The 27,678-nt window shown below is 46.7% G+C and overlaps 1 protein-coding gene across 5 annotated transcripts in view; it reads left to right on the plus strand.

Annotated features, from left to right (window-relative positions):
* The window catches only part of HECW2 (HECT, C2 and WW domain containing E3 ubiquitin protein ligase 2), a 1,325,610-nt gene that overhangs the window by 288,353 nt on the left and 1,009,579 nt on the right, over positions 1 to 27,678 (plus strand). The window contains exon 1 of one of the 5 annotated variants that reach the window (XM_063934136.1): positions 8,305 to 8,408. The exons of the other annotated variants lie outside the window; for them this stretch is intronic. The gene's annotated coding sequence lies outside the window, so the exon portion shown is untranslated. Of the gene's footprint in view, positions 1 to 8,304; positions 8,409 to 27,678 lie in introns of those variants that run through there. 5 annotated transcript variants of the gene reach the window in all.

Genomic DNA, 27,678 nt, shown 5'->3' on the forward strand with positions numbered 1-27,678 from the left:
GGCTACCTCTGTGTCTGCACTCGGCAGGCAGTCCATAATTGTATACTAGTATCCATCTCCATTGTTTACCTGAGGTGCCTTTTAGTTGTGCCTATTAAAATATGGAGAACAAAAATGTTGAGGTTCCAAAATTAGGGAAAGATCAAGATCCACTTCCACCTCGTGCTGAAGCTGCTGCCACTAGTCATGGCCGAGACGATGAAATGCCAGCAACGTCGTCTGCCAAGGCCGATGCCCAATGTCATAGTACAGAGCATGTCAAATCCAAAACACCAAATATCAGGAAAAAAAAGGACTCCAGAACCTAAAATAAAATTGTCGGAGGAGAAGCGTAAACTTGCCAATATGCCATTTACGACACGGAGTGGCAAGGAACGGCTGAGGCCCTGGCCTATGTTCATGGCTAGTGGTTCAGCTTCACATGAGGATGGAAGCACTCAGCCTCTCGCTAGAAAAATGAAAAGACTCAAGCTGGCAAAAGCAGCACAGCAAAGAACTGTGCATTCTTCGAAATCCCAAATCCACAAGGAGAGTCCAATTGTGTCGGTTGCGATGCCTGACCTTCCCAACACTGGACGTGAAGAGCATGCGCCTTCCACCATTTGCACGCCCCCTGCAAGTGCTGGAAGGAGCACCCGCAGTCCAGTTCCTGATAGTCAGATTGAAGATGTCAGTGTTGAAGTACACCAGGATGAGGAGGATATGGGTGTTGCTGGCGCTGGGGAGGAAATTGACCAGGAGGATTCTGATGGTGAGGTGGTTTGTTTAAGTCAGGCACCCGGGGAGACACCTGTTGTCCGTGGGAGGAATATGGCCGTTGACATGCCAGGTGAAAATACCAAAAAAATCAGCTCTTCGGTGTGGAGGTATTTCACCAGAAATGCGGACAACAGGTGTCAAGCCGTGTGTTCCCTTTGTCAAGCTGTAATAAGTAGGGGTAAGGACGTTAACCACCTCGGAACATCCTCCCATATACGTCACCTGCAGCGCATTCATAATAAGTCAGTGACAAGTTCAAAAACTTTGGGTGACAGCGGAAGCAGTCCACTGACCAGTAAATCCCTTCCTCTTGTAACCAAGCTCACGCAAACCACCCCACCAACTCCCTCAGTGTCAATTTCCTCCTTCCCCAGGAATGCCAATAGTCCTGCAGGCCATGTCACTGGCAATTCTGACGAGTCCTCTCCTGCCTGGGATTCCTCCGATGCATCCTTGCGTGTAACGCCTACTGCTGCTGGCGCTGCTGTTGTTGCCGCTGGGAGTCGATGGTCATCCCAGAGGGGAAGTCGTAAGCCCACTTGTACTACTTCCAGTAAGCAATTGACTGTTCAACAGTCCTTTGCGAGGAAGATGAAATATCACAGCAGTCATCCTACTGCAAAGCGGATAACTGAGGCTTTGACAACTATGTTGGTGTTAGACGTGCGTCCGGTATCCGCCGTTAGTTCACAGGGAACTAGACAATTTATTGAGGCAGTGTGCCCCCGTTACCAAATACCATCTAGGTTCCACTTCTCTAGGCAGGCGATACCGAGAATGTACACGGACGTCAGAAAAAGACTCACCAGTGTCCTAAAAAATGCAGTTGTACCCAATGTCCACTTAACCACGGACATGTGGACAAGTGGAGCAGGGCAGGGTCAGGACTATATGACTGTGACAGCCCACTGGGTAGATGTATGGACTCCCGCCGCAAGAACAGCAGCGGCGGCACCAGTAGCAGCATCTCGCAAACGCCAACTCTTTCCTAGGCAGGCTACGCTTTGTATCACCGCTTTCCAGAATACGCACACAGCTGACAACCTCTTACGGCAACTGAGGAAGATCATCGCGGAATGGCTTACCCCAATTGGACTCTCCTGTGGATTTGTGGCATCGGACAACGCCAGCAATATTGTGTGTGCATTAAATATGGGCAAATTCCAGCACGTCCCATGTTTTGCACATACCTTGAATTTGGTGGTGCAGAATTTTTTAAAAAACGACAGGGGCGTGCAAGAGATGCTGTCGGTGGCCAGAAGAATTGCGGGACACTTTCGGCGTACAGGCACCACGTACAGAAGACTGGAGCACCACCAAAAACTACTGAACCTGCCCTGCCATCATCTGAAACAAGAAGTGGTAACGAGGTGGAATTCAACCCTCTATATGCTTCAGAGGTTGGAGGAGCAGCAAAAGGCCATTCAAGCCTATACAATTGAGCACGATATAGTAGGTGGAATGCACCTGTCTCAAGCGCAGTGGAGAATGATTTCAACGTTGTGCAAGGTTCTGATGCCCTTTGAACTTGCCACACGTGAAGTCAGTTCAGACACTGCCAGCCTGAGTCAGGTCATTCCCCTCATCAGGCTTTTGCAGAAGAAGCTGGAGACATTGAAGGAGGAGCTAACACGGAGCAATTCCGCTAGGCATGTGGGACTTGTGGATGGAGCCCTTAATTCGCTTAACAAGGATTCACGGGTGGTCAATCTGTTGAAATCAGAGCACTACATTTTGGCCACCGTGCTCGATCCTAGATTTAAAGCCTACCTTGGATCTCTCTTTCCGGCAGACACAAGTCTGCTGGGGTTGAAAGACCTGCTGGTGACAAAATTGTCAAGTCAAGCGGAACGCGACCTGTCAACATCTCCTCCTTCACATTCTCCCGCAACTGGGGGTGCGAGGAAAAGGCTCAGAATTCCGAGCCCACCCGCTGGCGGTGATGCAGGGCAGTCTGGAGCGACTGCTGATGCTGACATCTGGTCCGGACTGAAGGACCTGACAACGATTACGGACATGTCGTCTACTGTCACTGCATATGATTCTCTCAACATTGATAGAATGGTGGAGGATTATATGAGTGACCGCATCCAAGTAGGCACGTCACACAGTCCGTACTTATACTGGCAGGAAAAAGAGGCAATTTGGAGGCCCTTGCACAAACTGGCTTTATTCTACCTAAGTTGCCCTCCCACAAGTGTGTACTCCGAAAGAGTGTTTAGTGCCGCCGCTCACCTTGTCAGCAATCGGCGTACGAGGTTACATCCAGAAAATGTGGAGAAGATGATGTTCATTAAAATGAATTATAATCAATTCCTCCGCGGAGACATTGACCAGCAGCAATTGCCTCCACAAAGTACACAGGGAGCTGAGATGGTGGATTCCAGTGGGGACGAATTGATAATCTGTGAGGAGGGGGATGTACACGGTGATATATCGGAGGGTGATGATGAGGTGGACATCTTGCCTCTGTAGAGCCAGTTTGTGCAAGGAGAGATTAATTGCTTCTTTTTTGGGGGGGTCCAAACCAACCCGTCATATCAGTCACAGTCGTGTGGCAGACCCTGTCACTGAAATGATGGGTTGGTTAAAGTGTGCATGTCCTGTTTTGTTTATACAACATAAGGGTGGGTGGGAGGGCCCAAGGACAATTCCATCTTGCACCTCTTTTTTCTTTTCTTTTTCTTTGCATCATGTGCTGATTGGGGAGGGTTTTTTGGAAGGGACATCCTGCGTGACACTGCAGTGCCACTCCTAAATGGGCCCGGTGTTTGTGTCGGCCACTAGGGTCGCTAATCTTACTCACACAGTCAGCTACCTCATTGCGCCTCTTTTTTTCTTTGCGTCATGTGCTGTTTGGGGAGGGTTTTTTGGAAGGGACATCCTGCGTGACACTGCAGTGCCACTCCTAGATGGGCCCGGTGTTTGTGTCGGCCACTAGGGTCGCTAATCTTACTCACACAGCTACCTCATTGCGCCTCTTTTTTTCTTTGCGTCATGTGCTGTTTGGGGAGGGTTTTTTGGAAGGGACATCCTGCGTGACACTGCAGTGCCACTCCTAGATGGGCCCGGTGTTTGTGTCGGCCACTAGGGTCGCTAATCTTACTCACACAGCTACCTCATTGCACCTCTTTTTTTCTTTGCGTCATGTGCTGTTTGGGGAGGGTTTTTTGGAAGGGCCATCCTGCGTGACACTGCAGTGCCACTCCTAGATGGGCCCGGTGTTTGTGTCGGCCACTAGGGTCGCTAATCTTACTCACACAGCTACCTCATTGCGCCTCTTTTTTTCTTTGCGTCATGTGCTGTTTGGGGAGGGTTTTTTGGAAGGGACATCCTGCGTGACACTGCAGTGCCACTCCTAGATGGGCCCGGTGTTTGTGTCGGCCACTAGGGTCACTTATCTTACTCACACAGCGACCTCGGTGCAAATTTTAGGACTAAAAATAATATTGTGAGGTGTGAGGTATTCAGAATAGACTGAAAATGAGTGTAAATTATGGTTTTTGAGGTTAATAATACTTTGGGATCAAAATGACCCCCAAATTCTATGATTTAAGCTGTTTTTTAGTGTTTTTTGAAAAAAACACCCGAATCCAAAACACACCCGAATCCGACAAAAAAAATTTGGTGAGGTTTTGCCAAAACGCGTTCGAACCCAAAACACGGCCGCGGAACCAAACCCAAAACCAAAACACAAAACCCGAAAAATTTCAGGCGCTCATCTCTAGTATGTATGTGTGCAGCACAGGATACGGAGTTCTTAGACATGTTTATGTAAGCCATACAAACACACATACAGGTAAATGCAGACACATTTACCCCCAGAGTACCTTCAGAGAGACACAGAGTATAAGGAGCCAGCCACACAGCGCCCCAGTAGGCAGTTCATATAGTAAACAGCCAACGCTATCCTGAATAACCTTAACGATTAAACAGGTAATATCTCACCCCAGCCCCTGTCTATAACACCCTGGTACCGCAGTGGTATGCTGGAGTTTTGTGGAGGGCAGCACTCCCTGTCAGTGTCTCTTCAGTGTGATCTGCAGGGAGAAAATGGCGCTGGTGAGTGCTGGATCCGCTCTGAGGAAGAAGCTCCGCCCCCTGTAATGGCACATCTTCCCTCACTTAGAGATTATACTGGCCTGAGGTAATTTGATTTCTGCAGCAAACAGTGGGTTAGACCTTGTAAGCTATACATGACCAGTGTAGGGTATTGCGCTGGCCCAGGGCACCCCTCACAGTGCCGCAGTACAAGTACCGCTGAGCCCTCCGGAGCGCAGCCTGTCAGAGCTGTGCTCCTACCCGTGTGCGGCCATTTCCCACAACTCCAACTTCTGGCTCTGTTAGAGGGTGGCGGCCGTGCTGCGGGAGTGAGCGGTCGCCTCGGGGGGCTTGCGATCATCACCCTCAGGAGCTCAGTGTCCTGTCAGCGGAGATAGAGAACCATTAAACTCTAGGGTTGGTTCCTACTTCCCCCCTAAGTCCCACGAAGCAGGGAGGTTGTTGCCAGCAACCTCCCTGTACCTAACTCTTTTAAAAAATAATAAAACTAGAAAAACTCCTAGGAGCTCCCCTAGCTGTGACCGGCTCCACCGGGCATTTTTTTAAACTTGGTCTGGTAGGAGGGGCATAGAGGGAGGAGCCAGCCCACACTATTAAACTCTTAAAGTGACCATGGCTCCCAAGGGACCCGTCTATACCCCATGGTACTAATGTGGACCCCAGCATCCTCTACGGACTATGAGAAAAGGATTTACCGGTAGGTAATTAAAATCCTATTTCTCTTACGTCCTAGAACAGGCTTTTTCAACCAGTGTGCCGTGGCACCCTAGTGTGCCGCGACGAGTTGCAAGGTGTGCCGCGGAGCCAGAGCAGCTTCCTGCACCTTCAGAGTGTACTGTTGGCCCGGGCTCTTCTTAGAGGATCAGTCGTGCTCCGGCCGTGACGTATGCCTTGAAGACGCGGCGGTGGGATATCATAGGTCACGGCCGCCGCGTCTCACCACCCAGCCAGCCCACTTGCATACCCAACTTACAGTTCCTGCCTGCATACACAGCTTTCTTTGCCCACCCACATCCACACCTGCCCGACCACCCACTGCTCAGTATTCGCAGAACTCTACTATGAACAACCCCCGCCACTGAGAGACAAGAAGGAGGACAGCTGACCAGTAGGGGCTAATATTTGGGGGTTTTCTTCTCCTGTGGGGAACAATAGGATTTATGTGGGGAGAATAAGGATTTATGGGGGGAACAATGTGAATAATTCATATAGGGAGCAATAGCATTTATATAGGGAGCAATATGATTTATGTGGGTAGCGATGTGATTGTTTTTTCTGTGTAGGCCAATGTATGTGTGGATTTTTGTTTACTGTGAGGGCCAATGGGTGTTTTTTGTTTTTTTCTGTGGGGAACTGATGGTGTGCCTTGGCAATTTTAAAATATTGTTCGGTGTGCCGCGAGTAAAAAAATGTTGAAAATCACTGTCCTAGAGTATGCTGGGGTCCATATTAGTACCGTGGGGTATAGACGGTCCGCCAGGAGCCATTGGCACTTTAAGAGTTTAATAGTGTGGGCTGGCTCCTCCCTCTATGCCCCACCTACCAGACTCAGTTTAGAAAATGTGCCTGGAGGAGCCGGTCACAGCTAGGGGAGCTCTACAGAGCTTCTTTAGGAAAAATTTATTTTCAGAGTTTATTTTTTTACAGGAGGATGCTGGCCACAGTCTACCTACAACGAGGGACTGAGGGGGGGAGCAGTGTCCGCCCTGAGGGGTCTTGAGCCACTGCCTCCGCTGACTGGACATAGATCTGCAGGGCGGACAGATCGCGCCCCGCCACAGGGGAACGCTCACCCCAGCAGCCAGCCGCCACCCCCTTTGTGTGCTGAAGTGTGGCGAGTTGTCACTGTCCCCCCTTACAAGCGAGGGGTCAGTGTGAAGAAGGAGGCTAGGGGCGGGAGCACGGTATTAACTGCGCTCAGGGAAGGCTCAGCGGTACTAAGGTGCGGCGCTGTGGGGAGCGCCCTGAGCTAGCACGGGGCCCTACACTGACCACATTAAGCCTGTCGGGGTCTGCAGATCTCAGCCAGCACTAAATTCCTCAGGCCAGTATAATCTACAAGAGCGGGAAGACAGCGCCATTGAAGGGGCGGATCTTCTCCTCAGAGCGGACCCAGCAGCGTTCAGCGCCATTTTTCCTGCCTGCACTCACTGCCAAGTGGATCCAGGTCCCTCCAGAGCAATCTCCAGCTATCTGTAAGGTACCAGGGGGTTGTAGAAGGGAGGGGAGGCTCTATAAAGGCTGTGTCACCTATTAAGGGACACAGTCAGCGCTGGTTAGGGACTCCCTATACCTCTAATAGCGCTGTGTGTGGGTTGGCGCCAATCTCGGTGTCTCTCTGCCATTCTTGGGGGGGGGGGGGGGGGGACTCTGTCTGCATAATACCCTGTGTGTTTGTGGGGTGTTTTGTGTGTGTGTGGCAACATGTCTAGGGACAATGTTTCATATGCTGCAGAGGATTGTCTTCCCAGGAAGACTCCATACCATGTAATCAGAATTGCACTGTTATAGCGCAGATCCCAGCTAGAGAGCCAGAATGGTTAGTCTCTCTGAGGGGAACTATTTCTCAGATTTCTGATAGGGTTGCTAGGACTGAACATGCCACTCAGGTCCTGCAATCCTCGATGGTTGTATGGTCTGATGCTGCTTCCTCGGGGTCCCCTGCGGCACATTCTCATAAACGTGCACTTGCAATTATGCAGGATGACACGGACACCGAATCTGACACTGCAGATGGTGACGGGGATGTGTTGAGGGGGACAGCATCACTTGCTAAGGGGGTGCAATTGGTGATTGAAGCCGTAAAGGATGTTTTACACATTTCTGATACGGTCTTTGAAAAGGCATGGGAAACTCCGGAAAGGAAATTCCAGATCCTTAAGAGGGTCTTAGTTGCTTTTCCCTTCCCAGAGGAAGATAGAAAGAAATGGGAGTCCCCGACTATAATCGACGCCCCTGTCTCAAGGCTGTCCAAACCAGGGACGTGCAGTCAGGGGAGGCAGGGGAGGCAGTGCCTCCCCTGTAATTAACGATTAAAATAATACAAAGAAGATACTTATGACACATACTCTGTGTCATAAGTATCTCCTTTAGCATTGATGTTATTTTAATCATTTTTACCTTTAGAAAACAGTCCTAAATGTGCTTTAGAGGCACCGCTCTCGGTGCCTCCCGCTGTCTCTGTGTAAGAGCCGGAAGCGGGGGGCGGAGCCAAGCACCGGGCAGTGAAAGCCCATTCAAAAAAGCAGCAGAAGCGGCACTCACTAGAAGTGCCGCTTTGACAGGGGTGTGCTTTCATGCTCATATGAAAGCACACCCCTGTCACTAACACTGACGTGATTGGGCAAATTCGGGGGGGAGGGGGGGGGGGGCGGCTGTGAGCATCGGACCGCAGGACAAGCCAGATATTGGATGGAGCAGCTGTCAGGAAGCAGTTCGGGGGCGTGGCCTAATCACGGACCCGTGGCCACGCCCCTTTGTCGGCTCAGGCATCCAGCTGGTGCACTGACCAGCCTGCGCAGCCCTAAACATGGCAAGCTGGGCTAGAAAGTGCAGGAGAGGATGAGGAGCCCCACCACATCCAACAGGTTTGCTAATTCCTCAGTAACCGGCGGGGGCAGTAGGAAGGGGGGGGGGGGGGGGGGCGAGTACTTCAGTCTGCAATGTGCTGAGCTCTCCCCTGCTGTATCAGGGACTCAAGGCTCAGGGCTGTACTGTTGTATGCTATACCTCCAGCAGAGTGGACTCTCCCTCCTATCACCCCCTCCCTGTCCCGCTCCCTGGCATCACCCTCACCCTGTCACCCTCTCACCCTCTCACTGTCATCCGCTTCCTGTCACCTTCACCCTGTCAGCCTCTCCCTGTCACCCGCTTCCTGTCACCCACTCCCTAGCATCACCCTTTCCCTGTCACCCTCTCCCTGTCACCCTCTCCCTGTCACTCTCTCCCTGTCACTCTTTCCCTGTCACCCGCTCCCTGTCACAAGCTCCCTGGCATCACCCTCACCCTGTTACCCGCTCCCTGGCATAACCCTCTCCCTGTCACCCTCTCCCTGTCACCCGCTCCCTGGCATCACCCTCACCCTGTCACCCTCTCCCTGTCACCCGCTCCCTGTCACCCTCTCCCTGTCACAAGCTCCCTGTCACCCACTCCCTGTCACCCTCTCCCTATCACCTTCTCCCTGTCACCTACTGCTGTCACCATTTCCCTGGCGTCACCCTCTCCCTGTCACCCGCTCCCTGGCATCACCCTCTCCCTGTCACCCGCTCCATGGCATCACCCTCACCCTGTCACCCTCTCCCTGTCACCCGCTCCCTGTCACAAGCTCCCTGTCACCCGCTCCCTGTCACCTTCTCCCGGTCACCTACTGCTGTCACCATTTCCCTAGTGTCACCCTCTCCCTGTCACCCTCTCCCTGTCACCCGCTCCCTGTCACAAGCTCCCTGTCACCCGCTCCCTGTCACCTTCTCCCTGTCACCCGCTCCCTAGCATCACCCTCTCCCTGTCACCCGCTCCTTGTCACAAGCTCCCTGTCACAAGCTCCCTGTCACAAGCTCCCTGGCATCACCCGCTCCCTGTCACCCGCTCCCTGTCACCCTCTCCCTATCACCTTCTCCCGGTCACCTACTGCTGTCACCATTTCCCTAGTGTCACCCTCTCCCTGTCACCCTCTCCCTGTCACCCGCTCCCTGTCAGAAGCTCCCTGTCACCCGCTCCCTGTCACCTTCTCCCTGTCACCCGCTCCCTAGCATCACCCTCTCCCTGTCACCCGCTCCTTGTCACAAGCTCCCTGTCACAAGCTCCCTGTCACCCACTCCCTGGCATCACCCGCTCCCTGTCACCCGCTCCCTGTCACCCTCTCCCTATCACCTTCTCCCTGTCACCTACTGCTGTCACCATTTCCCTGGCGTCACCCTCTCCCTGTCACCCTCTCCCTGTCACCCGCTCCCTGGCATCACCCTCTCCCTGTCACCCGCTCCCTGTCACCCGCTCCCTGTCACAAGCTCCCTGTCACAAGCTCCCTGTCACAAGCTCCCTGGCATCACTCTCACCCTGTCACCCGCTCCCTGTCACTTTCTCCCTGTCACCCGCTCCCTGTCACAAGCTCCCTGGCATCACCCTCTCCCTGTCACCCGCTCCCTGTCACCCGCTCCCTGTCACCCGCTCCCTGTCACAAGCTCCCTGTCACAAGCTCCCTGGCATCACTCTCACCCTGTCACCCGCTCCCTGTCACTTTCTCCCTGTCACCCGCTCCCTGTCACAAGCTCCCTGTCACAAGCTCCATGTCACCCGCTCCCTGTCACTCTCTCCCTGTCACCTGTTCCATGTCACTCTCTCCCTGTCACCCGCTCCCTGGCATAACCCTCTCCCTGTCACCCGCTCCCTGTCACCCGCTCCCTGTCACAAGCTCCCTGTCACCCTCTCCCTATCACCTTCTCCCTGTCACCTACTGCTGTCACCATTTCCCTGGCGTCACCCTCTCCCTGTCACCCTCTCCCTGTCACCCGCTCCCTGGCATCACCCTCTCCCTGTCACCCGCTCCCTGTCACAAGCTCCCTGTCACCCACTCCCTGGCATCACTCTCACCCTGTCACCCGCTCCCTGTCACTCTCTCCCTGTCACCCGCTCCCTGGCATAACCCTCTCCCTGTCACCCGCTCCCTGTCACCCGCTCCCTATCACCTTCTCCCTGTCACCTACTGCTGTCACCATTTCCCTGGTGTCACCCTCTTCCTGTCACCCTCTCTTTGGTGTCACCATCTCCCTGTCACCTACATCTGGCACCGACTGCTGTCACCTTCTCCCTCTCACCTTCTTCCTGGCATCACCCTCTCCCTAGCATTACACACTACTGTCACCTCCCTGTCAACCATTGCTGTTACCTTCTCTCTTTCAACCACTGCTGTCACCCTCTCCCTGTCACTGCTGTCATCCTCACCATGATGTTAACCTCTCCCTGTGACCCACTGCTATCACCCACTCGCGTCACCCTCTCCCTGACATCCTCTCCATGACATCACCGCCAGCATCTCCCTGGCATTTCTCCATCACCCACTGCCTCTCTCCATCACCCTCTCCTTAGTACCACCCTCTCCCTGATGTCACCCACTGCTGTCACCGTCTCCCTGGTATTACCCTCTTCCTGTCACCCACTGCTGTCATCCTCTCCCTATCACCCACTGCCTCTCTCCATCACCCTTTACCTGTCACCCTCTCTCTGTCACCCACTGCCTCTCTCCAACACTCTCTCCCTGTCACCTACTGCATCTCACCTGCTTCACTGTCTCCCCATCACCAGATCTCCCCTATCACCTTTTTCCTTTCCAAGGCCTCACCCTCTCCTACACATATGACCACGCCCCTTGTTGTGAGTCTACACCCTCATTTCAAGACCACACTCACTTTTCCGGGAGCACGTGTACCTTTGGCGCACACAGGGACAACAGCGGTAGCATTCATCGTCTTGGGGTTGGTAGCGGGTATCAGCGGGACACGGTGAACATTGTGGCTACAGTGCCTCACCAGCCACTGACCTCACCGCACGCCACTGGTCCAAACAGGTAGTGTTGCCAGTCCCGAGTTCTACCACGTTGAAGGACCCTTCAGATCGCAAGGTGAACGCTACGCTTAAATCCATTTGCATGGCTTCAGGGGCTATAGTAAGGCCTACTATAGCCTGTGCTTGGATTGCAAAAGCTATTGCCAGGTGGTCAATCAGTATGCAGAAGGAATCAACTACGCTGGATAAAGGTGATGTTGATTTATTTTTACGCAATATTCAGGATTCTGCAGGGTTCCTGGTGGATTCCATGAAGGACCTGGGTTCCATGGCTGCAGGGATCTCCTCCATATCTGTCTCGGCTCGCAGGGGTCTCTGGCTACGCCAATGGTCTGCGGACGCGGAATCCAGGAAGAGCGTGGAGGGCCTTCCCTACACAGGTCAGGCACTCTTTGGGTAGGCATTGGATGCGTGGATTGCCACAGCTACCGCGGGTAAGTCTACTTTTCTCCCCTCAGCTGCACTGGCTATGAAGAAGTCTTTCACGCCAGCCGTGTCACAGTCCTTTCGGCCCGCGAGGCCTAGAAAGAACAAGCCTTCAATCACCTTCTTCAGAGGTGGTCGTGCCAAAGGAAAGAAACCTGCTCCTGCAGGTTCCCAAACCCAGAAGCCCACTTCTGATACCCCTAAGTCCTCCGCATGATGGTGGTCAGCTAGGCCTGGTCGAAGGTCAGGTGGGGGCAAGACTCCGACACTTCAGCCAAGTCTGGGCGTCGTCTGGCCTGGACCCCTGGGTCCTGGATATAGTTTCTTCAAGTCAGGCTTACCAGCTCTGCCGGCAGACAGAACAATTCTTCTGGAGGCCGTCAGAAAGAAAATTGGTGGTGTCGGAGGTCATTGTTCCGGTTCCGCCTCAACAGTGAAACAAAGGTTATTATTCGAACCTTTTCGTGGTACCGAAACCGGATGGTTCGGTACGGCCAATTCTGAATTTAAAGTCTTTGAACCCTTATCTCAGGGAGTTCAAATTCAAGATGGAATCTCTGAGAGCTGTCATCTCAGGACTAACGGAGGGGGAGTTCCTGGTGTCTCTGGACATCAGGGATGCATACCTCCACATTCCCATTTGGTCGCCGCATCAGGCATATCTCAGGTTTGCTCTATTGGACGATCACTATCAGTTCTAGGCGCTGCCGTTTGGCCTTTCCACAGCACCAAGGATCTTCACCAAGGTGATGGCGGAGATGATGGTTCTCCTCCGCAAACAGGGGGTGAACATAAGACCTTACCTGGACGATCTCCTGATCAATGCGTCATCCAGGAAGAGGTCATTACGATCCATCACGCTCACGACACAGCTGCTCAGGAAGCACGGTTGGATCCTGAACCTTCCAAAGTCTCATTTGGAGCCGACAAGGAGGCTGTCTTTCCTGGGAATGATCCTCGACACAGAAGTGCAGAGGGTATTTCTCCCAGTGGACAAAGCATTGGTGATTCAGTCAATGGTCCGGGATGTCTTAAAACCTACCCGGGTATCGGTTCATCAGTGCATCCGCCTTCTGGGGAAGATTTTTGCCGCATACGAGCAGGTTTCATGCTCGACCTTTTCAGCTGGATCTCGTGGACCAGTGGTCGGGCTCTCACCTACACATGCACCAGAGGATACGCCTATCTCCGAAAGCCAGGATTTTGCTACTCTAGTGGCTACAACTCCCACACGTTCTGGAAGGCCGAAGGTTCGGAGTTCAGGACTGGATCCTTTTATCCACAGATGCAAGTCTAAGAGGTTGGGGAGCAGTCGCTCTGGGGGAAACTTTCCATGGAAGGTGTACGTATCAAGAATCCCTTCTCCCAATAAACATCCTGGAGCTAAGGGCCGTGTACAACACCCTTCTACAAGCAGCACACCTGCTACAGGATCGGGCTGTTCAGGTGCAGTCGGACAACGTGGCCACCGTGGCCTACATAAACTGACAAGGCGGAACGAAGAGCTGGGCTGCAATGTCAGAGGTGGCAAGAATCCTCCTTTGGGCAGAAAGGCACGCTGTAGCGATGTCGGCAATCTTCATTCCAGGAGTAGACAACTGGGAAGCAGGCTTCCTCAGCAGACACGATCTCCATCCAGGGGAATGGGGCCTCCATCCGGAGGTGTTCGAGGAGGTAACTGGTTGGTGGGGGGTTTCTCACATCGACATGATGGCCTCCCGCCTCAACAAGAAGTTGGCGAGATACTGTTCCAGGTCGAGAGACCCTCAGGCAGTGGCGGTGGATGCACTGGTAACACCGTGGGTGTTCACGTCAGTGTATGTGTTCCCTCCACTTCCTCTGTTATCAAAAGTTCTTCAGCTGGTAAGAAGAACAAAGGTCCTGGCAATCCTCATTGCTCCGGACTGGCCAAGGAGGGCTTGGTATGCGGATCTGCTGGATCTTCTGCTAGAGGATCCAAGGCCCTTAAGTAATACAGAACAACAAAAGAAACTACTTGTTCAGCGCCTCAAACAAATCAATCATTTAAATAAAGCCAACAAATGAAGGTACAACAGGCTCCTGAGACACTGCGCTTGCCACACCACTATGTGAGATGGATTGGAAGACTATAGAACAAGAAAAGTGGCTGCGCTGTGTGTCAGCAGCTATATAAAATAGAGAGCACAACGTATAAAATGTAAAGAATTTATTCTCTTAATCAATATAGTTATAAAACATGTAGGTTAATAATACACCTATATCTGTCTCAGGTGATATAAAGGTTCAGCCGTGTGATAAAATGGCTATCCACTATATTAAATCCTAATTGTGCAATAGGGAGGGAACAGGAGAATTTGTAGATGTAGTTCCAGATAAATATAAACGTATACTACCTCTCCGGCAAGGGCTGGTATAAACTTGGCCGGGCGTCCCCGGCTAGTGAGTCCTGCGTTGCCCGATGTTCTGCACAGAGGAGAGGAGTATTGCGGTGCCCAGTGCCAAGCACTTCCCAATAGAAAGAGATGTATAATCGTCTCCTGTACTCCTGATCGCCAGCCGGCGATGAAGCAAGCTGCTGAGATGCACAATGTGATTGCACAGCGGAGCGGAAAGGTGGGTAACCCAATGCTGAGTACCTGCCGCCAGGAGGAAATGTGCGGTCGTCTCCTGTTCTCGTGATCGCTGGCCGGCGGTGATAGCAAGCTGCTGTCGGAGAGTCAAAGGCGGTTTCTTGCTGCGGTCAGCCGGTCAGCTGGATGGAAGAGAAGCTGTGTGGATTGCACAGGATTAATTCACCTGGACCAGGTGTATGGAAGGCGGGGTCCTGACGCGTTTCGTCACGATCACGTGACTTTATCAAAGGTATAATCCTGCCTCCAGGCCAGTCGGTATTTATGGCCCCAGTGTCTCATCACAAACAGGTGTCAGTAATGAAAGATAAAAAAACACATTCAATATACGTTGGCTCTCATAGTAAAACAGAACTTATAAAAGTTATAAAGCAACCAAATATATGGCAGAAACATTACAATAATGAGGTATAATAACTTATATCATATTAAGGAATACAGATTGGACATATAAAGAGGTTTTGAATGTTCCCATGATATACATGGGAACTCTTATAATATGGACTAATCAGACATCATCAGCTTGTCTTAATCTTCAATCAGAGATCTAGTGATAGCAGCCACAGGAATCTCTAATGATATCAGGTGAGAGAATACCTCTCCAGAGATAGCACTGGTCATGGGAGTATGATACAGAAAAGAAAAAAATCATGTTTGTAGATATATAACTATATATAAGCTGCTATATTTGTTTTTCTTCGTATTTATTTTATTTATATTTTTATACAGCGCTAATTCACCCAAATGCATAAAGGGCTGAATGTATTAAAAATAAAGCACCTAACATATACAAGTGTTACCAGCATGGATACGAACTCAGATCTAGACAAACACATTGTTCAGGGGTTTAACCTCTTGCGCCACTGATTTAGTAGATGGGAGGAAGGGGAAGTTTCAAAGTTATGTATTGTCATTCCGAAATGAGAGATCTCATGTTATAAACCCAAGAATGTTATTAACAAAGAGTTGAGAGATCAAATTAACATCTAATACTACAATAGGTGTGTAGATGCATGAAATAAAAAAATTAGACTATAATGGATAAAGATGTACAGAAACCTGGAACATTCTATCCGATATCCTAATACTGAAATATTGAATTTATTTACTCTATCAGAGACTTGGAGGTCAGGTGCCTCTAATTAGCACCAGCTGAAATGCTTAAAAGGCAAACAGGAATCTAACGGACATTGTGTGTTCATGTCCCACATAATATTCCAATCCTACTAGATTAATACAACTAAACTGTAAGGACTAGATTGAGTGAATATACGGTAGGTAAGATTTTTGAAGAGGACTACAGTCAGAGGAGCATAGATGAACCAATGCATTTGTACTATCATACATCAAATTCAATGCACTCATTTAGGCCATCTGGCATTAAGGTTCTTAGTTTATGGATCCAATAATTTTCTCTGAGGCAAAGTTATCTATATCTGTCTCCTTCACGTACTGTTGGTGTAATGCTTTCAATACCAATTAATTGGATATCATCTGGATTTTTTTGGTGTTTTTCCATGAAGTGTCTGGAGATACTATGGAATAAAAAGCCTTTTTGGATATTGCGTCTGTGTTCAAGGAATCTAATTCGTAGTTTTCGAGTTGTTCTACCAACGTACATCAGGTTACATCTGCAGATCAATACATATATTGTGAACGAACTATTACAGTTTATGTGTGAACGAATTTCTACCTTAGAAGAGTTAGGGGTGTTGAAAATTTTCACATTATTCATGATATACGCACAGGTAATACATTGTTTTGCCCCGCATCTAAAGCATCCAATGATCTTGGGGAGCCACTGTACATTTTCAGTGGAATTGATGTTATTCTCTGTTTTTCTTTTATCCACAAACAAACTGGGTGCAAGGTGTTGTTGTAGATTATGAGATTTCTTAAAAATAACTGAGGGTGCATCTTTTAACTCTGTTCTCAAAACCTGATCTGTCAGTATGGAATAATTGTTATATATGATATTCTTAATTTTAGATGAAGAACTATTGAATTGTGAGATAAAATGAGGTTGATCCTGTTCAAACTCTCAGGGAGGGTTTTTTTTGTATCAAGAGATCCTTCCTATCTAAAATGTCTGCCCTATCACGAGCTGATTTAATAAGAGTATCAGGATATCCTCGGCTCCGAAACGAGGTTGATATTTCATCTGCTTGTGATTTATAATCTAACGGATCACTACAATTACGTTTGATACGTCTAAATTGTCCGAATGGGATATTATTTAACCATGGTTTATAATGGGAGCTGTTGTACTGTATAAAATTAAGAGTGTCCATCTCCTTACGATAAGTTTTGGTGGAGATTCTACCATCAACTACACCGAGTGTAATATCAAGGAATGAAATAGACGTGTTGCTCGTGGTTCCCGTAAAGCAAAGATTATATTCATTAGTGTTCAATTGTGTAATAAAGTCAGCAGAGAGCGAGATATCCCCATCAAAAATAAAAAAACATGTCATCTATGTAACGGCCATAGTAGACGAGGTCCGCGCCAAAGCTCCGCCCCCAAACATGCAGGTCCTCGAAGGCACCCATGTACAGGTTGGCGAAGCTAGGCGCGAACCTCGTCCCCATGGCCGTCCCCAGTGTCTGTAAATAATATTTCTTATTGAAAACAAAAAAATTGTGTGATAAAATGAAAGCATTGGAGTCTATTATATATTGCTGTAGCCCAGGCTCAATATCATTAATTCTGGAGAGGTGATTTTTGATAGTTGATAGGCCCTTTTGATGTGGGATATTCGAATAGAGAGCTTGTACATCACAGGTCATAAAGAAAAAGGTGTTTTGCCATTCAATCTTGGAGATGGCATTCAAAAAAGTGGTGGTGTCTTTAATATGTGAACGTAGGGAAGATGCAAGTGGCTGTAAGAAAAAATCAACAAAATGGGATAAATTGGAAGTGAGGGACCCAACACCAGAAATAATGGGACGACCAGGAGGTGCACTAAGTGATTTGTGGATCTTCGGTAAATGATAATACGTTGGAGTGATAGGGTGTGAGGGAATGAGGTACCTGTATTCCTCCTTCGTGATGGTGCCTCTCACTAATGCTTCCTTGACTAAAATTGTCAAGGATATGAGATCGTCTTGAGAGGGATTGCTGGATAATTTGGTGTGTGTGTTACCATCTTCAAGCTGTTGATAATGCTGATTTAGATTACCTTATAACTTCACAATAATGGGTAAGAGACACAGTACGCAATTGGCGTATGGGGTACCGTAAGGGTACGTATTTAGCGTAGCATACGCTAGGCCGTGATCGAGACGCACATGCGGCACGCTCGCTCACAGCTTAATGCGTGGTGTCGAGCACGCTATAGGCGAGCGACTACCGTAATGCCACGCTATCAGCGTAGCAGACGCTCGAGACCACGAGGAGATCACGAGCGGTGCAGACGCTCACAAGATGACAATCAGTAAACCTTGAATGTAACACACAGAAAGGATATTCTTATACTGTAAACCTTGTACTGAAACACTGTAGCGATATAACGCTGCTTAACCTGATTAACACTAAAGCTGTTTGAGCGATCGAGACGCTCCTATTACCCACTGCAATGTAATGAACACACAATACCGTGCTAAGGATCCAACACCTTTACTAACAAGCTTTTAGTTATATCGAAAAGGGGTAAAACAGTTACAAGTCATACACTACATACTAACATAATTCTAACAGAATATCTAGACAGAAATATACAATAACGTTACAATCTTAAACTAAACAGAGAGAGAGAGAGAATGTGGCCAATACAGACAAAGAGCGAGATGATTACAGAGAATTACTTACACACACTGGGAACGATCGCAGCGCAGCCTGGTACCAGCTCCGAGTTAGTCAATATGAAAACCGTTTGTGGAGAGTGAGAGAGCTGTTCAGGCTGGCTGATCTTATATACACTGAGTACAGTATACTACAAAGGGACCTACAATCTCATTGTTCATTGGACACAGGAATGTCTCCTCGCATCATATCAAAAGGTCATAGGTTAGTTTGAACAGGTGGGCTGTGACTATTTCAAACAGCTCAGGTGGGTGGGAATCTCCGGATTCCCGCCGCATGGATAATGAACTGCAAATATTGAATATGTCCAGAAACTACTAATGGCCATAACTACACGCAGAAGCGATTAATCTTTACCTAACCAACACCGGATTATTGCTATAAAAATACTCTTCGGTTAGCTACCAGACACCACTGTTCAACCTTAATCAGACCCTTTGTACAACAAAAAGAGGGATTCCCAAGTCCGTGAACAAGTCACATTAACCAAACTTACAGTTATCATTAAGGGGAACATTACCAATAAAACCTGCTATATGGATTTATTATCTAACGATTGAGTCGCCCGCTAGACGCACACAAAGTCTACCGTAAATGCACATACCACGCGCTCGAGCGCATGGCCGAGGCGCCATGCGCGGCTGCGAGTATCCGCACGCACGGGAGAGAATGTGCACGTGCAGCAGGCACGCGCATGAGGTGAATATATGGCAACGTGCAGCGTGATATTTTTCTGACTTTGACACTGTCTATACGCTTCCATTAGATAATCCTCTGTATTCTGGATGACAATACCCCCTCCCTTGTCAGCCGGTTTAATGACAAGGGAGGGGTCACTGATCAGTCTTTGGAGAGCTAATCTCTCTTGGACTGTAAGATTCTGTCTATATTTGAATCGTCTGTGTTCCTTGGAGCATAGGACATTGAAATCCTCTAGTGTTTTTCTATAGAAAATGTATATGGATGGTCTTCTGTGGTGTAATAGAAAAAATTTGGATTTATTCCTGAATTTTGAGGATCGTTCATTGGTGCGTTCTTGATTATATATAGGAATAGTGGTTTCAGTGGGGGTATTTTCTAGAAGTAAAGATTCTAGCATTTCCAAACCAGTTCTATCTTGGTCATCCAATATAATGGGAAGGCCATCTATTTTGTGATGGGTTAGTTTTAATGTAGCAAAATATCTTTTGCGTGTTAGTGTTCGGACATAAGTGTTTAACTCAACAAACAAATGAAAAAAGGCAGGTGGTTTTGAAGGGGCAAATTTTAAGCCTTTGGCTAAGAGTTGTGTTTCAGACTCCCCAATGTTTGCAGAGGATAGATTGTAAATATTGGTGGAACTTACATTCTTAAGTCTCGCTTTTTTTCTCTGTAACCTGCACCCTCCTCTACATCCTCTGAGTTTTCTTCTCTTAACCTTTTTGGTGAGTCCGGTCTGAGTACTTCGTAACGATTGGGCATATGATATGGGGGTCTGAATTTGAGGGTCCTCTGTTCCTTCTCTAAAAAATAATTGGATTTAGTAGCTGTGGAACCAATTTTTGTCGGGGAATAATGATGAGTTGGGATTTTTGATCTGACAGCTGGATCAGCTTTTGGGGCTGTCTGAATAGAACTGTATCCAACTGACTGTCTATTTTGAGAATATTGGGAATTAAGATCCCCATACATATTGTATTTCTGATATCTGTTGGTAGTTTTATTAAAGTTAGTATAGGACCTATTGGGTCTCCGGTTGGAGGTACTCCTAGATCTACCCCTATTGGTGGGGTGACGCTGTGTATTGAAATTGTGTACTCTGTTAAGACTATAATCTTCTATGTCCCTATTAAATTTTCTGTTCTTACCATCCATGATTTCTTTTTCATATATTTGTATTTTATGATTCAGTTTTAAATCATTATGTTTAAACTGGGGATGGCTGGAGAAAGAGCTAAGCTTTTTCTTGATATCCTCAATCTCTTGGGATAATGATATGTTTTTTTCCTTACGATAATTTATTAATAGCTCCATTAATGAAAAGGAGCAGATATCCAATAAGGTATCCCATTTATCTTTCAAAGTGGGATCATCTACAAAAGACAAGGTTTTGAAGATCCTGAGACCCCTTGGAATCCTTTTATTTTTAATATATTTTTGTAATGTGACCATGTCCCACCAATGGCGGGTTTCCATTTTCATCAGATCTTCTAATTTATAAAAAAGGGTGTTAAATTCCTTTTCATGGTCATTTTGGCTTTGGGGAATTTCAGTGGTATCAGGATTTTCAATGGAATCAGCTTCATAGCATAACCTCCTCCTAGCACATTCCAAAACACAAGTTAATTCTGCCATATATTTGGATGCTAATAAAACTAATATAAAAAATTGCTTTTGATAAATGAACAATTATTAGTAAAAGAACTTTGAGGCTGCAAGTAGAATATACACAAAAGTAATACAGAACAAAAGAAACTACTTGTTCAGTGCCTCAAACAAATCAATCATTTAAATAAAGCCAACAAATTAAGGTACAACAGGCTCCTGAGACACTGCGCTTGCCACACCACTATGTGAGATGGATTGGAAGACTATAGAACAAGAAAAGTGGCTGCGCTGTGTGTCAGCAGCTATATAAAATAGAGAGCACAACGTATAAAATGTAAAGAATTTATTCTCTTAATCAATATAGTTATAAAACATGTAGGTTAATAATACACCTATATCTGTCTCAGGTCATATAAAGGTTCAGCCGTGTGATAAAAATGGCTATCCAATATATTAAATCCTAATTGTGCAATAGGGAGGGAACAGGAGAATTTGTAGATGTAGTTCCAGATAAATATAAACGTATACTACCTCTCCGGCAAGGGCTGGTATAAACTTGGCCGGGCGTCCCCGGCTAGTGAGTCCTGCGTTGCCCGATGTTCTGCACAGAGGAGAGGTGTATTGCGGTGCCCAGTGCCAAGCACCTCCCAATAGAGAGAGATGTATAATCGTCTCCTGTACTCCTGATCGCCAGCCGGCGATGAAGCAAGCTGCTGGGATGCACAATGTGATTGCACAGCGGAGCGGAAAGGTGGGTAACCCAATGCTGAGTACCTGCCGCCAGGAGGAAATGTGCGGTCGTCTCCTGTTCTCGTGATCGCTGGCCGGCGGTGATAGCAAGCTGCTGTCGGAGAGTCAAAGGCGGTTTCTTGCCGCGGTCAGCCAGTCAGCAAGAGATTGAGGATATCAAGAAAAAGCTTAGCTCTTTCTCCATCCATCCCCAGTTTAAACATAATGATTTAAAACTGAATCATAAAATACAAATATATGAAAAAGAAATCATGGATGGTAAGAACAGAAAATTTAATAGGGACATAGAAGATTATAGTCTTAACAGAGTACGCAATTTCAATACACAGCGTCACCCCACCAATAGGGGTAGATCTAGGAGTACCTCCAACCGGAGACCCAATAGGTCCTATACTAACTTTAATAAAACTACCAACAGATATCAGAAATACAATATGTATGGGGATCTTAATTCCCAATATTCTCAAAATAGACAGTCAGTTGGATACAGTTCTATTCAGACAGCCCCAAAAGCTGATCCAGCTGTCAGATCAAAAATCCCAACTCATCATTATTCCCCAACAAAAATTGGTTCCACAGCTACTCAATCCAATAATTTTTTAGAGAAGGAACAGAGAACCCTCAAATTCAGACCCCCATATCATATGCCCAATCGTTACGAAGTACTCAGACCGGACTCACCAAAAAGGTTAAGAGAAGAAAACTCAGAGAATGTAGAGGAGGGTGCAGGTTACAGAGAAAAAAAGCGAGACTTAAGAATGTAAGTTCCACCAATATTTACAATCTATCCTCTGCAAACATTGGGGAGTCTGAAACACAACTCTTAGCCAAAGGCTTAAAATTTGCCCCTTCAAAACCACCTGCCTCTTTTCATTTGTTTGTTGAGTTAAACACTTATGTCCGAACACTAACACGCAAAAGATATTTTGCTACAAAAAAACTTACCCATCACAAAATAGATGGCCTTCCCATTATATTGGATGACCAAGATAGAACTGGTTTGGAAATGCTAGAATCTTTACTTCTAGAAAATACCTCCACTGAAACCACTATTCCTATATATAATCAAGAACGCACCAATGAACGATCCTCAAAATTCAGGAATAAATCCAAATTTTTTCCATTACACCACAGAAGACCATCCATATACATTTTCTATAGAAAAACACTAGAGGATTTCAATGTCCTATGCTCCAAGGAACACAGACGATTCAAATATAGACAGAATCTTACAGTCCAAGAGAGATTAGCTCTCCAAAGACTGATCAGTGACCCCTCCCTTGTCATTAAACCGGCTGACAAGGGAGGGGGTATTGTCATCCAGAATACAGAGGATTATCTAATGGAAGCGTATAGACAGCTTGAAGATGGTAACACATACACCAAATTATCCAGCAATCCCTCTCAAGACTATCTCATATCCTTGACAATTTTAGTCAAGGAAGCATTAGTGAGAGGCACCATCACGAAGGAGGAATACAGGTACCTCATTCCCTCACACCCTATCACTCCAACGTATTATCATTTACCGAAGATCCACAAATCACTTAGTGCACCTCCTGGTCGTCCCATTATTTCTGGTGTTGGGTCCCTCACTTCCAATTTATCCCATTTAGTTGATTTTTTCTTACAGCCACTTGCATCTTCCCTACGTTCACATATTAAAGACACCACCACTTTTTTGAATGCCATCTCCAAGATTGAATGGCAAAACACCTTTTTCTTTATAACCTGTGATGTACAGGCTCTCTATTCGGATATCCCACATCAAAAGGGCCTATCAACTATCAAAAATCACCTCTCCAGAATTAATGATATTGAGCCTGGGCTACAGCAATTTATAATAGACTCCATTGCTTTCATTTTATCACACAATTTTTTTGTTTTCAATAAGAAATATTATTTACAGACACTGGGGACGGCCATGGGGATGAGGTTCGCGCCTAGCTTCGCCAACCTGTACATGGGTGCCTTCGAGGACCTGCATGTTTGGGGGCGGAGCTTTGGCGCGGAACTCGTCTACTATGGCCGTTACATAGATGACATGTTTTTTATTTTTGATGGGGATATCTCGCTCTCTGCTGACTTTATTACACAATTGAACACTAATGAATATAATCTTTGCTTTACGGGAACCACGAGCAACACGTCTATTTCATTCCTTGATATTACACTCAGTGTAGTTGATGGTAGAATCTCCACCAAAACTTATCGTAAGGAGGTGGACACTCTTAATTTTATACAGTACAACATAAACCATGGTTAAATAATATCCCATTCGGACAATTTAGACGTATCAAACGTAATTGTAGTGATCCGTTAGATTATAAATCACAAGCAGATGAAATATCAACCTCGTTTCGGTGCCGAGGATATCCTGATACTCTTATTAAATCAGCTCGTGATAGGGCAGACATTTTAGATAGGAAGGATCTCTTGATACAAAAAAACCCTCCCCGAGAGTTTGAACAGGATCAACCTCATTTTATCTCACAATTCAATAGTTCTTCATCTAAATAATTAAGAATATCATATATAACAATTATTCCATACTTCTGACAGATCAGGTTTTGAGAACAGAGTTAAAAGATGCACCCTCGGTTATTTTTAAGAAATTTCATAATCTACAACAACACCTTGCACCCAGTTTGTTTGTGGATAAAAGAAAAACAGAGAATAACATCAATTCCACTGAAAATGTACAGTGGCTCCCCAAGATCATTGGATGCTTTAGATGCGGGGCAAAACAATGTATTACCTGTGCGTATATCATGAATAATGTGAAAATTTTCAACACCCCTAACTCTTCTAAGGTAGAAATTCGTTCACACATAAACTGTAATAGTTCGTTCACAATATATGTATTGATCTGCAGATGTAACCTGATGTACGTTGGTAGAACAACGCGAAAACTACGAATTAGATTCCTTGAACACAGACGCAATATCCAAAAAGGCTTTTTATTCCATAGTGTCTCCAGACACTTCATGGAAAAACACCAAAAAAATCCAGATGATATCCAATTAATTGGTATTGAAAGCATTACACCAACAGTACGTGAAGGAGACAGATATAGAAAACTCTGCCTCAGAGAAAATTATTGGATCCATAAACTAAGAACCTTAATGCCAGATGGCCTAAATGAGTGCATTGAATTTGATGTATGATAGTACAAATGCATTGGTTCATCTATGCTCCTCTGACTGTAGTCCTCTTCAAAAATCTTACCTACCGTATATTCACTCAATTAAGTCCTTACAGTTTAGTTGTATTAATCTAGTAGGATTGGAATATTATGTGGGACATGAACATACAATGTCCGTTAGATTCCTGTTTGCCTTTTAAGCATTTTAGCTGGTGCTAATTAGAGGCACCTGTCCTCCAAGTCTCTGATAGAGTAAATAAATTCAATATTTCAGTATTAGGATATCGGATAGAATGTTCCAGGTTTCTGTACATCTTTATCCAATATAGTCTAATTTTTTTATTTCATGCATCTACACACCTATTGTAGTATTAGATGTTAATTTGATCTCTCAACTCTTTGTTAATAACATTCTTGGGTTTATAACATGAGATCTCTCATTTCGGAATGACAATACATAACTTTGAAACTTCCCCTTCCTCCCATCTACTAAATCAGTGGCGCAAGAGGTTAAACCACTGAACAATGTGTTTGTCTAGATCTGAATTCGTATCCATGCTGGTAACACTTGTATATGTTAGGTGCTTTATTTTTAATACATTCAGCCCTTTATGCATTTGGGTGAATTAGCGCTGTATAGAAATATAAATAAAATAAATACGAAGAAAAACAAATATAGCCGCTTATATATAGTTATATATCTACAAATATGATTTTTTATTTTCTGTATCATACTCCCATGACCAGTGCTATCTCTGGAGAGGTATTCTCTCACCTGATATCATTAGAGATTCCTGTGGCTGCTATCACTAGATCTCTGATTGAAGATTAAGACAAGCTGATGATGTCTGATTAGTCCATATTATAAGAGTTCCCATGTATATCATGGGAACATTCAAAACCTCTTTATATGTCCAATCTGTATTCCTTAATATGATATAAATTATTATACCTCATTATTGTAATGTTTCTGCCATATGTTTGGTTGCTTTATAACTTTTAGAAGTTCTGTTTTACTATGAGAGCCAACGTATATTGAATGTGTTTTTTTATCTTTCATTACTGACACCTGTTTGTGATGAGACACTGGGGCCATAAATACTGACTGGCCTGGAGGCAGGATTATACCTTTGATAAAGTCACGTGATCGTGACGAAACGCGTCAGGACCCCGCCTTCCATACACCTGGTCCAGGTGAATTAATCCTGTGCAATCCACACAGCTTCTCTTCCATCCAGCTGACCGGCTGACCGCAGCAAGAAACCGCCTTTGACTCTCCGACAGCAGCTTGCTATCACCGCCGGCCAGCGATCACGAGAACAGGAGACGACCGCACATTTCCTCCTGGCGGCAGGTACTCAGCATTGGGTTACCCACCTTTCCGGTCCGCTGTGCAATCACATTGTGCATCTCAGCAGCTTGCTTCATCGCCGGCTGGTGATCAGGAGTACAGGAGACGATTATACATCTCTTTCTATTGGGAGGTGCTTGGCACTGGGCACAGCAATACTCCTCTCCTCTGTGCAGAACATCGGGCAACGCAGGACTCACTAGCCGGGGACGCCCGGCCAAGTTTATACCAGCCCTTGCCGGAGAGGTAGTATACGTTTATATTTATCTGGAACTACATCTACAAATTCTCCTGTTCCCTCCCTATTGCACAATTAGGATTTAATATATTGGATAGCCATTTTTATCACACGGCTGAACCTTTATATCACCTGAGACAGATATAGGTGTATTATTAACCTACATGTTTTCTAACTATATTGATTAAGAGAATAAATTCTTTACATTTTATACGTTGTGCTCTCTATTGTATATAGCTGCTGACACACAGCGCAGCCACTTTTCTTGTTCTATAGTCATCCAAGGCCCTTACCTCTTCGGGAGGATCTGCTACTGCAGGGGCCGTTCGCCTATCAAGACTTACCACGGCTACGTTTGACGGCATGGCGGTTGAATGCCAGATCTTAGCTCGGAAAGGTATTCCGAGTGAGTTTATTCCTAGCCTGATTCAGGCTAAGAAGGGGGTAACGTCTAAACATTACCACCATATTTAGAAGAAATATGTTTCTTGGTGTGAATCCAGGAAATTTCCTGCGGTGGAGTTTCAACTTGGACGTTTTCTCCTTTTCCTGCAAGCAGGAGTGGATATGGGCCTGAGATTGGGCTCCATCAAGGTCCAGATCTCTGCCTTGTCCATCTTCTTTCAAAGACAATTGGCTGTCCTCCCTGAGGTTCAGACCTTTTTGAAAGGGGTTCTGCGCACCCAACCTCCCTTTGTGGCGCCAACGGCACCCTGGGATCTGGATGTGGTGTTGCAGTTCCTACAATCAGCTTGGTTTGAGCCTCTACTGGAGGCTGACATCAAGTTTCTCACGTGGAAGGCGGTCACTTTGTTGGCCTTGGCTTCTGCCTGACGTGTGTTGGAATTGGGGGCTTTATCTTGTAAACGCCCTTATCTGATCTTTCATGAAGACAGGGCGGAACTTAGGACTCGTCCACAGTTCCTGCCTAAGGTTGTATCGGCTTTCCAAATCAACCAGCCTATTGTGGTGCTGTCCTTCTTCTAAGCAGTCGATTTCACGCTGGACATGTTCACTATCCAGCATGCTTATTCTACAGCGGGATTGCCGTGTCCGAAATCGGTTAAGGCCCACTCTACTCGTAAAGTGGGTTCTTCCTGGGCGGCTGTCCGGGGTGTCCCGACCTTACAGCTTTGCCGAGCTGCTACTTGGTCTGGTTCGAACACGTTTGCCAAGTTTTACAAGTTCGATACTTTGGCCTCTGATGACTTCAGGTTTGGTCAAGCAGTCTTGCAGGAGCCTCCACGCTCTCCCTCCCGTACTGGGAGCATTGGTACATCCCCATGGTACTAATATGGACCCCAGCATCATCTAGGATGTAAGAGAAAATAAGATTTTAATTACCTGCCGGTAAATCCTTTTCACGTAGTCCGTAGAGGATGCTGGGCGCCCACCCAGCGCTTCGTTTTCCTGCATTGGTTTTATAGTTCAGTACTGCCTGGTTTCTAGGTAAGTTCTGCGTTGATTACGGTTTCAGTTCTGTTTCAGCTGTTGCTGAGTTTTCCGGCATGTTGGCCGGATTTGTATGTTGTGTGAGCTGGTATGAATCTCGCCACTATCTGTGTAATTCCTTCTCTCGAAGTTTGTTGTCTCCTCGGGCACAATTTCTAGACTGAGTCTGGTAGGAGGGGCATAGAGGGAGGAGCCAGCCCACACTATTAAACTCTT

This window comes from Pseudophryne corroboree, chromosome 7 (assembly GCF_028390025.1).
Source record: "Pseudophryne corroboree isolate aPseCor3 chromosome 7, aPseCor3.hap2, whole genome shotgun sequence".
Lineage (NCBI taxonomy): Eukaryota > Metazoa > Chordata > Amphibia > Anura > Myobatrachidae > Pseudophryne > Pseudophryne corroboree.